Here is a 13,377-nt window from a genome sequence, read left to right as displayed (position 1 = left end):
GGACAAACAGTGTGCATCTCCTGATACTGAACAAAGCATGGTGGAAACGTCCTAGGAATGAAATGAAGAATCAAGATAGAGATGAATGAATAGCAGGACATTTTTTCAGTGATATCACTTTGGAGTCCTGTAGCAGTCAAGCAGGGAGAATATACCGTATTTTCCAATGTATAATTCGCACCCAAAAGCTTTAATTTTCTTCAAAAGATGACCCTGCGCCTTATACGCAGGTGCGCCTTATATGTGAAGTTATATTGAGCCACAACAGGTTGTGACTACTGTCAACCGCCTCCTACTCCATTTCCCCCTGTAGAAGAAGTTGTGCGTACCCCCAGCCTCTATTGTAGCGCCTTATAATATGGTGTGCCTTATATTTTGAAAACTTTTATTTACTGTATTTGTATATTATATTTGAAAAACTTTTTTTCATTCATTGAAGATGCGCCTTATTGTCCGTTGCACCTTATATATGGAAAAAGTTTGAAAATGCACCATTCATTGGGGTGCACCTTATACAGTACTGAGCTGTGCCTTATACATCGGAAAATACGGTACAAAAAGGAGAAGAGCAGGTGTTTTGTTATATTTGCTATTACCACTGCAAAACACATTTTTCGCTTGCCTGAAAGAAGAAAACATTTATGTGAGAAGGATCAGGTGCATCAATTTGGCATTGAAAGATTGTCTTTGTTGGGATTTCTGATATTATTTTTCCATTGTCCATTCCATTATAATTTTCCATTGTCAAAATCATGGCCAACATAAAGGGACCTACCGTAGTTTACGATGTATAAGGCACACCGGCGTATAAGATGCACCCCCAATGAATAGTGTATTTTCAAACTTTTTCCATATATAAGGCGCACCGGTGTATAAGCCGCAGGGTCATTTTTTGAAGCAAATGAAGGCTTTTGGGTGTGCTTTAGACACTGGAAAATACAGTACTTTTCACAATAATATTAAGGCGCTTATAAATGAAATGTATTATTATTATTATTAACCTCATTTTGTTTTTTCGCCATTCTCCCAGTGCAGATAAATCATTCTCTTCGGGAATAATAGGGCAACCCCGAAAAATGTTTATTTATATTTCATGAGATGTGACACATCCAAGATGTAGATATTCCAGACACTTCTCAAGTCAGGAGGATTTTCCTAGCTCACTTAGAGATGACACATAGTGGTTGGTGCTCCTCATTCAAGGGAGGTTGCCATGGTAACTTGGTGGATTCCAAAAAAAATAAAAAATAAGTAAGGGTGGACTGCGGGGAAGCGGGCAGTGTATGCTAATATGGATCTCTACAGAGGCGGGATTTTGGATTTGTTGAGTTGTTGTGATGTCTAATGATAATCAGAATCAGAATCAGAATCATCTTTATTGCCAAGTATGTAGAACACACAAGGAATTTGTTTCCGGTAGAACACGCTGCACTAGCATCGTTGTCAAAAAAACTGCTAAGTGGCACTATACAGTTCCATTTTGGCTAATAATGACGAGCGCTCATTAAGTTATAATAGTGGGGGCCAAACATGCTCATTTATTTATATTCCGTTTTCTTTCAACTTATAAATGTTTCCACACGCATGCTATGTAAGGTTTCCCGAACAGGTGATGACCCGAAATGTACTGTTGACATATCATCAATCCACCTTGCTTTCAGGCAGCTCTCCACCGAAATACGCTCAAATAATATTCAGTGACATTCCCGACAGGAAAACAACAGGAAGGTAAGTGTCTAATGAATGCTGCATTCCCCTGCTCGGGATAAATATTACATCAGGTTGTGGGTGGCAGCTCGAGCGGCGCATTGATGAATGCGCTGCTTTGTATCCAGCAAGGAAGTTCGCGCAGAGTGTGACGACGTGATCGAAGTTACGTCTGGGGGTGCAACACCAAAAGCAGAAACAAAAGCGCAGGCGTCGTCAAACACATTTGACCTAATAGAGGGAGGTCAAAGTGACACTTACACATTCAGTGTGAAAAAAAAGTCTCATTGCGTTTCCGCACTGGAGCAGATGGCGGCTTTCTGGTTGCAAAGGCAAGGTCGCCGTGTGAATTAATGGCACCATAAGGAACAGCCAATTAGGCGAGTCTTTGTAAACTAGGCCAAAAGGAGGTTGGAGGTCTCTCAAAGCCCTAAGAAGTGCAAATGCAGTCAGACGCCATAGACGACATGAAACACCAGCAATCCCCCCACCCCCCCAAAAAAAAACATTTCCGATTTGAAAGATAACCAGGGGCTCAATCAGCCTTCAAATGATCCCATCATCTTTCAATCAGGTCATTAAAAGGACGGCGATGTAGACGTAGCGGACGAGTGCCTTCGTGGTACGAAACTTCAAACGTAAGGAGGCAGTCAGAGAGTAGTACATGTCCATTCGCTATTAGCATAAAAGATGCCTCGATAACACCATTCTTCATTGTCTCGTCCAAATATAGCCGGTGTGTGATGTGTGAGTCGGTGTAGACTCACTGTCAGCTATGCTGTGATTGGCACGTACGGTCGCACAGCGTGCACCAAAATGTGTAACTTTGTCAAGATGTTAAGTCAGAGCTCGACATCACAAGAACCACCTGTACTGTGAACGTCGGTGAAGCATCCGTGCGTCCATTTCACATAAAGATTTTTGGGTTGCGAATGAGCTCAAGCCTTCTGACGACAACAAACCATTTGCACTCACATTCACCGATGGACGATTGACTCTTCCATACCAGTTGCAGGGCACACATACACAAAGGACTATTTGCTCTCACATTCACACTAGGGGACAATTTAGTGCTCAAATGACCTGCCATACCCGGAGAAAACCCACGGTGGCACAGGCTGAAACTTCACCTCTGAATTATGGAACTGTCGCGGCTTGGAATTGAAGCTGATTTACATGGGACAGACGGATTTACGTGGCACAGACAGATTTTTGTCAATAAATGCTGCAGCTTCATGTTTGGTTTCAACATTTAGCTTGTAGGAGACATGTACTTTTCACCATGATGTCCCTGGTCCATTGGTGAAAAGGACGCTTTGATCATCTCTTCTTTCATCTAGTCCTGCTTCATGCAACAAAGAGGGTGCAGAAAGTGCTCAAGATTGAATGACTGTGTCATTATTTGTTATTGAGTTTTTTTGTTGTTTTGACTTCAAGATGGCACCGCGGGAGTGGCTGCCTTTACAGCAGCACCTGTATTTTGTTTTTCTACTTCTTCCTTTCCTTGCCTCATTCATCACTTTGCTGCTATACGAAATGTAAATTTCTCCAATGCGAGACTAATAAAGGCTAATCCAATCCAATACAATCCATATTCACCCCGTAGTGTGTACGTGGGATTTCTTTGGGTAAACCATCTTGGATTGGATTGCCTGGCCACTATCCAATGGTCGTGCAACGATAAGCGGATCAGACAATCGATGGATGCATGGATCAATGCTGTTGTGTTATTCATTAAAAGTAATTCCTGTCATTGAACGAATTTTACTCAATGTACTGCAGCATGTATGCAGCCGCATGTGTCTTTCAAGTCCTCATAATAGAGAGTATAGTTGTGATTACTATTTTGGCCCTAGTCTGTCTCATGATGAACCTCACTGAATCACAAGAGAATTGTTTCTGATAACTTCTGTAATTGCAGTAATGAGCTTGAACCTACCCATTTGAGTTGAGTTATGATACTCTATTTAGGCTTGCTTCAATTTATTCCACAAAATACATTATACTTACCAATCAATTAAAACTATAAAGCACCTGTGTCAAAGTCAAGGCCCGGGGGCCAAATTTGGCCCACCACAGCATTTTATTCGGCCCGCGAAAGAAAATCAAGCATGTCAGGTGCCATGATGCTTGCTTAAGTCGGAACCAAAATTTCAAATTATCCCATGTAAACCACAATAACAGTCATTATTTTTTACTTCAAATTTGAAAACTAGTTATTCATTAATTTGTTGTGCACTCTGAATGTAATATGAGGAGGGGATTAAACATTCTAATGGCTTCCCCAAAATCATAAGGCCCCCCGAGAAGAAACTGTAACTACAATGTGGCCTGCTTAAAAAAATGAGTTTGTCACCATTGCTCAAAAGCAGTACTGTCAAAGTAAAGGCCCGGGGGCCAAATCCGGCCCGCCACATCATTTTTTTCGGCCCGCAAAAGCAAATCAAACTGAAATTCCACGATGGTTGCTAAATCCTAACCAAAATGTCATATTTTTTATGTAAACCGCAATAACATTCATTATTCTTGACTTCAGACTTGAAAACTAGTTATTCATTAATTTGTTGTACGCTCTATATGTAATATGTGGAGGTGATTAAACTATCTAATGGTTTACCCTAATTTATAACGACCCTCAACTACGATGTGGTCCGCGGCAAAAAATGACCATGACACCCCTGCTCTGAAGAGTCTCTCATGATGATGAAAATGAATACCAAGTAAACCTATGCGATTGTTAAATAAATAACCCTCTAACATTGATAATGAAAAACAAGTCTTACAAATCTGGTAAAGGCAGAATTTAATCCATCCATTTTATGTCTTTTTTTTTTTGATGCGTATGTACCTAATCAAGTTGCCATTGGGTGTAAACGAGATTTAATTTGAGATATTTTGGATGTGGTCACAGTTCAGCATCGCTTGAGGAAAATCAAAGCATGCACTGTTCACGATTTGCTTTATCGGACGCTAATCATCCTGTACACCCTTTGGTGGAATCCTCCAATGTGCAAAGATCATTATGACATCAATTGACGTTGAATGAATATCAGATGCCTGCTGGGAGTGACATTTAATTTAGAGCCTACATATGAAATTGAGTAATAACAGCCAGATTGCGGCACTCATCCTGTGAGGTATAAAAAAAATCCACGTGTTTATACCAGCGACAGGATTATTATTCATGACCGAGATTGAGTCTTAGGTAAACAATGCAAACCAAATGGATTTAACGGGGGGAAAGACAAATGACAATGATTTAAAATAAAACAAGGTTGATTCTCCATTTTAAATCATCAACTTGTTTTTAGCTAAGATGGAAAACCTGCCAGTACTTCATTCTGACCTCCCGTGCATCCAACATTCACTTGACATCTGATATTTTTAAAGTGGTGCGGTATTTCAGTGTACAAAAAAGTGCAGTGCAACAATGACATTTGATTTCCACCCCCCCCCCAAAAAAAAAATAAAAATAATAATAAATAAAACACGTTGCATGTGGGAGAGCTCCAACCACGTTTGTCATCCATCACCGTGGAGATCTCGCATCCAATAGCCAATAGATTAGGTCCAGTATATTAACACAATATAATTGCATATTAATATTGCCAATGCAGTTTGACACCACTATAAATGACAAACACATCATCATAACCATATTTGGATACATAAAAAACTTAGCATTATTACTTTCCTCAATGTACATTTTTGTTTATCAGGCAAATAACTGCAGGCGTACCCAATGAAGTGGCCTTTTGAGAGTGGTATTTTGTCTTAACATATTTTGGAGTAAACGTTACAAATATAAAACATTCCAGGCAGACCTTGTGGTTGTTTCTGTTCCTTTTTAACAAATGTTAAGGTGGCTTCATAATCTAATTAGTCACACTGAGGGTATAATTTTTGTATTTAAAAGTGTTAATTTACATGAATACAGGTTGGGATACACTGTGGAATTACTGTATCTGTCATCCAGGTATGTTTTTTCAATGGAGAGGGAGTTGGGGTTCATGATGCAAAAAAAAAAAAAACATTTCAAAAAGTAAATAAAGCAGGGGTATCTTACCCAAAATGTTATTGGCGTGCAGCTCTCCTTGGTGATCGCGCGCGCACCGCCAGTCGCTTCATGTGACCAGCAGCGTGCGGATGTTGCCCTCTTGGAAGGTGTTTGCCAGGCTGCTGCTTGGATCTGTCCTTGGTTCTGAAGTGTTTGCTCACACTGGTAAAAAAAAAACTATTTCGTGCTCTCCAACTTGCCAGCCGACAAACGAGATCCGGTCTCGCGCTACAAGACGCGAGAGCTGCCACCGGCCACTAGAAAAAAATAACCGATCTAGATTGTAAATAAAGTGCCGTTTTTTTGTTTTGTTTTTGTTTTAAAAAACAACTTGACCAGCTCTCCCTCGTGTGGGAGTGATCAGAACGAACTTGGAAACAAGAAGGAGCTGAAGAATCTCGCTAATGGTGCAGCGCGGACGCGCCTTCTGCTGCTCCAGTGAGCGTAACGGGACCACGCTGCGCGCTCCCGATTGTCAGCAGCTTCGAAACAAAGCCGAACGAGGCAGGCTGGGAGAAGCTCGGGTTTTAAACAGGAGCTCTGGCATAAAACAATGCTATGAAAAAAATAAATATATTAAGCCATAGAAAAAGGAGGACCTTTTATTCAGGACCACCTCATTCACCTTTTTATCTCACTGAAGCCCAAACACACTCCAGTTGAGTGATGCTTGCACTCTACAATAAAGCCAGAGTTTTGTGTGTGTGTGAGCGCTTGCTTATTGTGAAGGACCTGTGTTTTGAAACCGTAGGGTTACAATTGAAGTACCAATGCAGACAAATGCGAATCTGCTTCCTGCCTACAATGGAAGTGTCCTTGAGCAAAGCATCATATAGCCTCCTCTCAAGCTCATTTGGGGGGGGGGGAGTATTTGTGAGCCCCTTTCACAATTTGATGACTCATTGTATGTTTCCATGTCTGTGATTTGGTTCGATGTAGTGTGCAAGATATAAAACAAAATACAGAATTTCCACTTGGGGGTTTATAACCACTTTAATAAACATAATAATAACTTAGAAAACATATACGACACCAATCATTGGACAGCCAGTTTTCGAAAACCATTTCCATTGGTTACTATGGAACCCAAAAAAAATGAGCGGAGACTACATTTACAGTGTGACCACAGTATATTCTAGCCACAATGTACGCACAAAAAATATATATTTCTGGCTATAGAGCAGGGGTCTCAAACTCCGGCCCTCGTTTTCTCCAAGTCCGCGTTTTCCAAGTCTCCCTGTTGCAACGCACCTGAGGCTGTGTTGCAACAGGGAGAACATGGAGGGAACACTTGGGAAACAGGGAACACTTGGAAAACATGGAGGACTACGGCCCTCGAGCACCAGAGTATGAGACCCCTGCCATAGAGGCTGCCAATCAATCACATACTGACAGAAAAATTTATCCTGTGACTGTAAAGTGACCTTGAGAGTTTTGAAAGGCGCTTATAAATGAAATGTATTATTATTATTACAGTACAGACAGTCTTTCACCCACAGCTAATTTAAAGTCCTCAACTAAACTGTACACTGATGGTAAAGTTTTTGTCATTTTCACTCAAATTGCAGGACCCACAGAATGTGTGTAGTTTTAGGACTACATAAATATTCAATGTAAGAAACCGTAGACTCCCTTCTTTCATCAGAAAATAATAGTTAATTCTTAAATTATATGGGTACTGGGATAATATGAGATGCAAGTGGGGGCAGCTGTACAAAATGCAAATCAGGAATGGCGCTCAACGTCACACTTTTAATTCCCGAATAAATTCGGGAATGACGGTGAATACGTTAATAATAGGCCTCAACACCCCAACCACCAAAAAAAAATGTTTTTTTTGGGCTTAGGTTGGTTTTCTCTGGGTACTCTGGTTTCCTCCCACATTCTAAAAACATGCACCGCAGGTTAATGGGACACTGGAAAGTGTCCCATTAACGATCTCGATCATTTGAATTTGATGCACTGGAGGAGGGAATCATCCAAAACATACAGGCTCGGGGCCCTCGAAGACTGAAGTTGGTCACTTTGTGGATATTCAAGAGTCTGGATCACAGCTGGTTGAGCATTTTCCCCCTTCCCCGCGGGAATATGACATCAGTAGCATTTCTGTTGCATAATTGGTCAGCAGTGGCAAGGTGTTGAGCTACAGAAACACAATTACAGCTATCATTTCGCTCACGAAGCAACATCAAATTGGTTCACATACTTCAAGCACACGCGCAAGCGCGCACACGCTTCATTTCAGGACAATAGCTGTGCAGGAGGGGTTGGGCAAATAAGGTCTTTTGGTGTGCAGCGGCAATTAAAATGACGAGCGGGTCCTGCCTGTTACATAATTCTCTCAACTAACACAAAGGGACCTATTTTCTCCTGAAATGCAATTGTAGTTTTCGTTACACTGATGGATGGCAAGTGGGCGGAATTCACATTTCACATCCGAACATGACAAGTAATGTCAGAGCAAATAACAGGGGAGGGGGGGACTGACATAAAATTATATATATATATATATATATATATATATATATATATATATATATTCTTCATTTTATATATGAAATGTATATTATATGTACTTTAAAAATCTTTATACATTTAAAGCTATGGATAACCTTGCCGCCACATACCTATCTGACCTTCTTCAAATTTCTATTCCCTCTCGTTCCCTCAAATCCTCTTCCTTCGCCTCACACACGCACACACACACACACACACACACACACACACACACACACACACACACACACACACACACACACACACACACACACACACACACACACACACACACACACACACACATATATATATATATATATAATCTGCAAATGAACCATAAATTCTTAATCTCATTTCAGTATTCTATTTGATTTCTTGGGCCACATACTAAAAATACAATTATGAATCATAAGTGCAATCGATCATTAATTGATGCTGGGACAAAAGCTCGACTAATGAGACAATTAATCTTAATCTTGAACCGTTGCATGCTTAATACATGATAATGAAGTACCTTTTTTTTGTTTGTTTGTTTGTTTGTTAATTGAACTAATAAATTGTTTAAAATCGTCTGAATGAAGCAGATTGATGATCACAATAAAATGTGTGTGAACAGTTTGGAGATCCTGTTCAACATTTGTGCCAGAATATATCATATAAAATCTTTTTTTTTTTAAAGTCGCCTATTGATCATACGAAAGGAAGGCCCAATTATTAAACGTGACATCTGGCTAAATGATTCTGCCATGTTGAAGATATTTTATGTGACTTTTATGCAAATGATACCCACTTCTGGTTCCACTGCTGAGTGGATGTTGCAATGTGTTCTCTTCATTGGTGCTGATAACTTTGCTGTGGCTGTTAATGGGTTTATTTGCCCTCTTCACCCAAACATTAAGTCTAGCAAAATAGTCATCCATGTAAATAAGCTCATCTGTTTTTACTTTGCTTCCCTTCATTTGGCTCTAGTTAAATGGCCACCGGGCGTTTAAAACAGTTATATATAAGTGTAAAAAGAGGCAAAATGCAGCATTAAAAAATATGTAAAAACAAACAAAATAGAGGCAAACAAATTTGCAACGTGTTTTAAAACAGCAAACTAGCAAGCAATAAGATTGTATTTTGTAAAAACATAATGAAATAGACGGAAGAATTGGAATAATTTGTGCTAACGATGAATCTTTTTGAACTCCTTTACATCTCTCTTGATATAATATCCGTCGAAATGTGTTGTTGCATTGTTAGTGTGGAAAGATTCCTTACTTAAAGTACAACCGACACAATTTTTTTGTTTCCTAACTGACATCAGAAAAACGTTTTATAGCATCTAAAATACCCAAAACACGCAGTATGATATTTTTAGTCAAATGCAAAACACCAATAAAAATGAGTTAAAGTGTCCCAAAACTACTTCAAAATGACCTTGGGATGGCGAGTTTAAGAAGGTTCCGCCCCCTTGTTCGTGACGTCATGCCAAGACGTCTTTGCCTTGCTCGAGAATCAAAACAATGGCTTCAGATTCGGAGAAGATGCTTTCTTGTTACTCATCAAGTTATGAATATGATTCAAATAGTTCTGAAGAGGAAAGCATAAATGTTTGCAATCAATTAAAGAAGTCCTACCGGATCATTTTGCGGCGTCTGGACTCCAATGTAGCGTCCCGGAAAATGCACAAGATGGCGCCCAAGCTCCGTTGGAAATGGGCTGATTTGTCTGCTGGGAATTTGTGTCAACTAGTATCAAATAGTAGTCTTGGTGCAACACACAACGATTCACCATCGCATTATTTATGTGTTTTCCTTTTAATTTCGCCATCAGCACGGATCAACACGAAGTTTTCAGACCAAACAAAGTACCCAAAATGCATTGTGTGTCGCTTTCTCGATCAGTGACAATACCTACCGTGACGTCACGTACGGACTCGTCACCAACTCAAAAACAAGATTTCCTGAATATTCAGCGCGAGTCTTAAAACGTAAAATATAGCTAGATGCAGTGGAATCTTTTTAAAATACGCTCAGTAGAAGTCATTTGAAGCCATTTTACAAATTATGGACACACTTTGTCCAGAGACGTCGGTTGTCCTTTAAGGGAAGTTGAAGCTATTTCAGCAGTGCATCTGTGTGTGTGTGCACAGTAAACAAGGCAGGGTGGGGGTACATCTGCTGCCGGTAATTATAGCACCTCGGGGCTTCTATTACATCCGTGAATCTCATCCATCACGTTTATCCTCGGAGAACAAAAGCCCTTTAGCATTGGGATTTACAACGTATAAACCAACTATAGATTATTTTATTTAGAGAACATTTAACAGATAAACAATCAGAAATCTTTCAGTGGCACAGGGGCATATCAGATTTTCAGCACCGGTAAATTAAAGAATTAGTGATGGCCGTGTTCGCTAATGAGCCAACGAACACATGTTACAAAATAATTATGTATATTTTTGTAAATGATCTTTTTTTTGACAAATTAAAAGAAATTATATCATCTTCCGCACCACCCGATGACTGAATCACCAACCTAGCATATGTCGATTTTACATTCGGGCCAGATGCAGGACTCATTTGTTTATCTTTCCTTCCGTTTTGACTTGTACATACACATTTTACATTTATAATATATACCAAATTTCTTGTTGTACTGGAAATGGATGGCATACTCTTCACAATAAAGAATTAAGGGACTAATTAACAAAGCATCACGTAAAACCTTTCACTTCTTTTAAAATGTTTTTTAAAAATATGGCTGGATCATAAATCACCAAAAAAAAATCACTCGCACAAAATAGTTTCAGACATACATACGCTTAAATTGTGCTCATACTGAGGAGAAAGGCAAAAAAAACAAGCTAAAGGTTATTTGTTATTGAAGAGATCGTTAGCATCTGCTAGCAACAGAAAATGCTCAATTACAAAGTGATAATAACTGTCCAAAATACAATTCAATATATATTGGTTTATATAGCACTTTAAAAACAGCTGAAGCTGTAACGAAGCACTTAACATGGACCGCTATCATATACAGAAAATAAAGCGGTCACAAAGATAGTAGAAAGCATCAGGGATTGAAACCAAGATCACTCGTATGTATTTTTTTTTCCAAAATTGAACAGAGAATATTAAAAATGGCCCAAGCTGGTAAATTTTAGGCTGCCGTTAGGAATTACGTATTTTTCCAGAATCATCAAACAGCTGTCTGAAATATGTCTCATGCTATGGGGAGACTGAATACAGTATACTGTACATGAAAAATCTCTGAAGAGTAATGACATATTTGTACTTCACTACTTGCTCGAAATTGAATACATTTGGATTTATTTATGTGTTTGTTTGTTTTTTCTTCATTGTTATTGAGCCATGTGAGTTGATTGCCTGATTGCGATTCGTACATATGCTAATATTTTCATTGATGTATGGGTAAATTGCACTGTTGTACTTAATGTTCAGGGTCTGGCTGACGACTCCACATTTCTGACTGCTATTCGAAACAAGAATAGCTTGCCAAACCAGAAATGCGAAAATAGTTGTGGCTTGTGCTCTCAGGTCAGCAGATTACAGGTTACGCTTCTCTGGGGAGAGTTGCTAAGATTTATAAGCATCGATATGAATGGCCACAGGGTTTGTGACGGCGGCTTTATCCGCGGTCCGCCATCATTTTGAGATACAACATCAGATCTTAAAAAAACAAAAAACACACGAAAAAAATAGATGGCATCTCGGGAGAAGGGCTGTATGATAAAAACAATGGAATTATTTGCAATCAACAGAATTGACTCCAGTCGATAATCGACTGGCAAGTTCCTGCATGAGCACAATTTGGTGTTTAGGAGGGTTTGATCTGCGAAATCTGATCTATTTTGGGCGTTGATAAAATGTTTCCCAATTAATTCGACTGTGCAAAGTAATAAGTACTAAGAATGAACAGTACTATCCTGCAGCAAGCTATGGAACCATTGCTCAGTGACTTATACTATCATTAATGATGAAAACGTGAGCGGAGGCATCACAAACTTTGATTTAAAACGAGACAAAGGCCATTCATGATATTGCTCATTTTCATCTAGGCCAAAATGGCAGTCCGAAGAGCTTTAAAGGACAACCGACGTCTCCGGACAAGTTGTGTCCATAATTTGTAAAACGGCTTCAAATGACTTCTACTGAGCGTATTTTACAAAGATTACAACTGCATATAGCTATATTTTACATTTTAAGACTCACGCTGAATATTCCGGAAGTCTTGTTTTTGAGTTGGTGACGAGTCCTCACCCTACGTCACTGAAGGAACGCCTCTAACCGAAAAAAGGACACATTGTAGCAGTCCTTCGATCACGTCAATGCATTTCGCTGTACTTTGGTCTGAAAACGTCGTATAGGACCAAAAAGAGGCAGAAGAGCTCCATGTAAGGAATAAATCTGCTTGTGGAAACGGCCTGATTAATTCCTTACACGGCTTTGTCGCCATGTTCTGCCTTTTTTGGGTGCGACATTCCCACCCCTGGTGCCTCAAAATGACATGGAATAAATTATTTAATCGATTGCAAACATGTATGCTTTCTTCTTTAGAACTATTTGAATCATATTCATAACTGGATCAGTAACAAGAAAGCATATTCTCCGAATCTGAAGTCATTGTTTTGATTCTCGAGCAAGGCAAGACGTCTTGCCGTGACACCACGAACATGGGGGCGGGACCTTCTGAAACTGGCCACTTCTGGTTTCAAATTGAAGTACGTACATTTTAGACACTTTAAGTCATTTTTATTGGTGTTTCGCATTTGACTAAAAATATCATACTGTGTGTTTTGGGTATTTCAGATGCTATAAAACATTTTTCTGATGTCAGTTAGGAAACAAAAAAGTGACGTCGGTTGTCCTTTAAGGGAACATTCGTGACAGCCGCATGCTCAAAGGCGATTTACTCCAAATCAAGTTTTATGGTGCGCCTTTGACTTGATGACAAGTGTATGCCGCCTGCATGCTCGCAGCCATCGAGCAGCTTGCTGTGAAAATCGCGCTGTGATCTCTTGTTTGCTCAGAGATGAAGGCTACGGATAGATATGACTGCACATATATCACAAGCTGCGGGTCACCAGGTGGTCTTGCAGAATGCTG

This window comes from Hippocampus bargibanti, linkage group LG12 (assembly GCF_051943395.1).
Source record: "Hippocampus bargibanti isolate YZ-2025 linkage group LG12, ASM5194339v1, whole genome shotgun sequence".
NCBI classification, from domain to species: Eukaryota; Metazoa; Chordata; class Actinopteri; order Syngnathiformes; family Syngnathidae; genus Hippocampus; species Hippocampus bargibanti.
Note: the sequence above shows the minus strand (reverse complement) of the source record.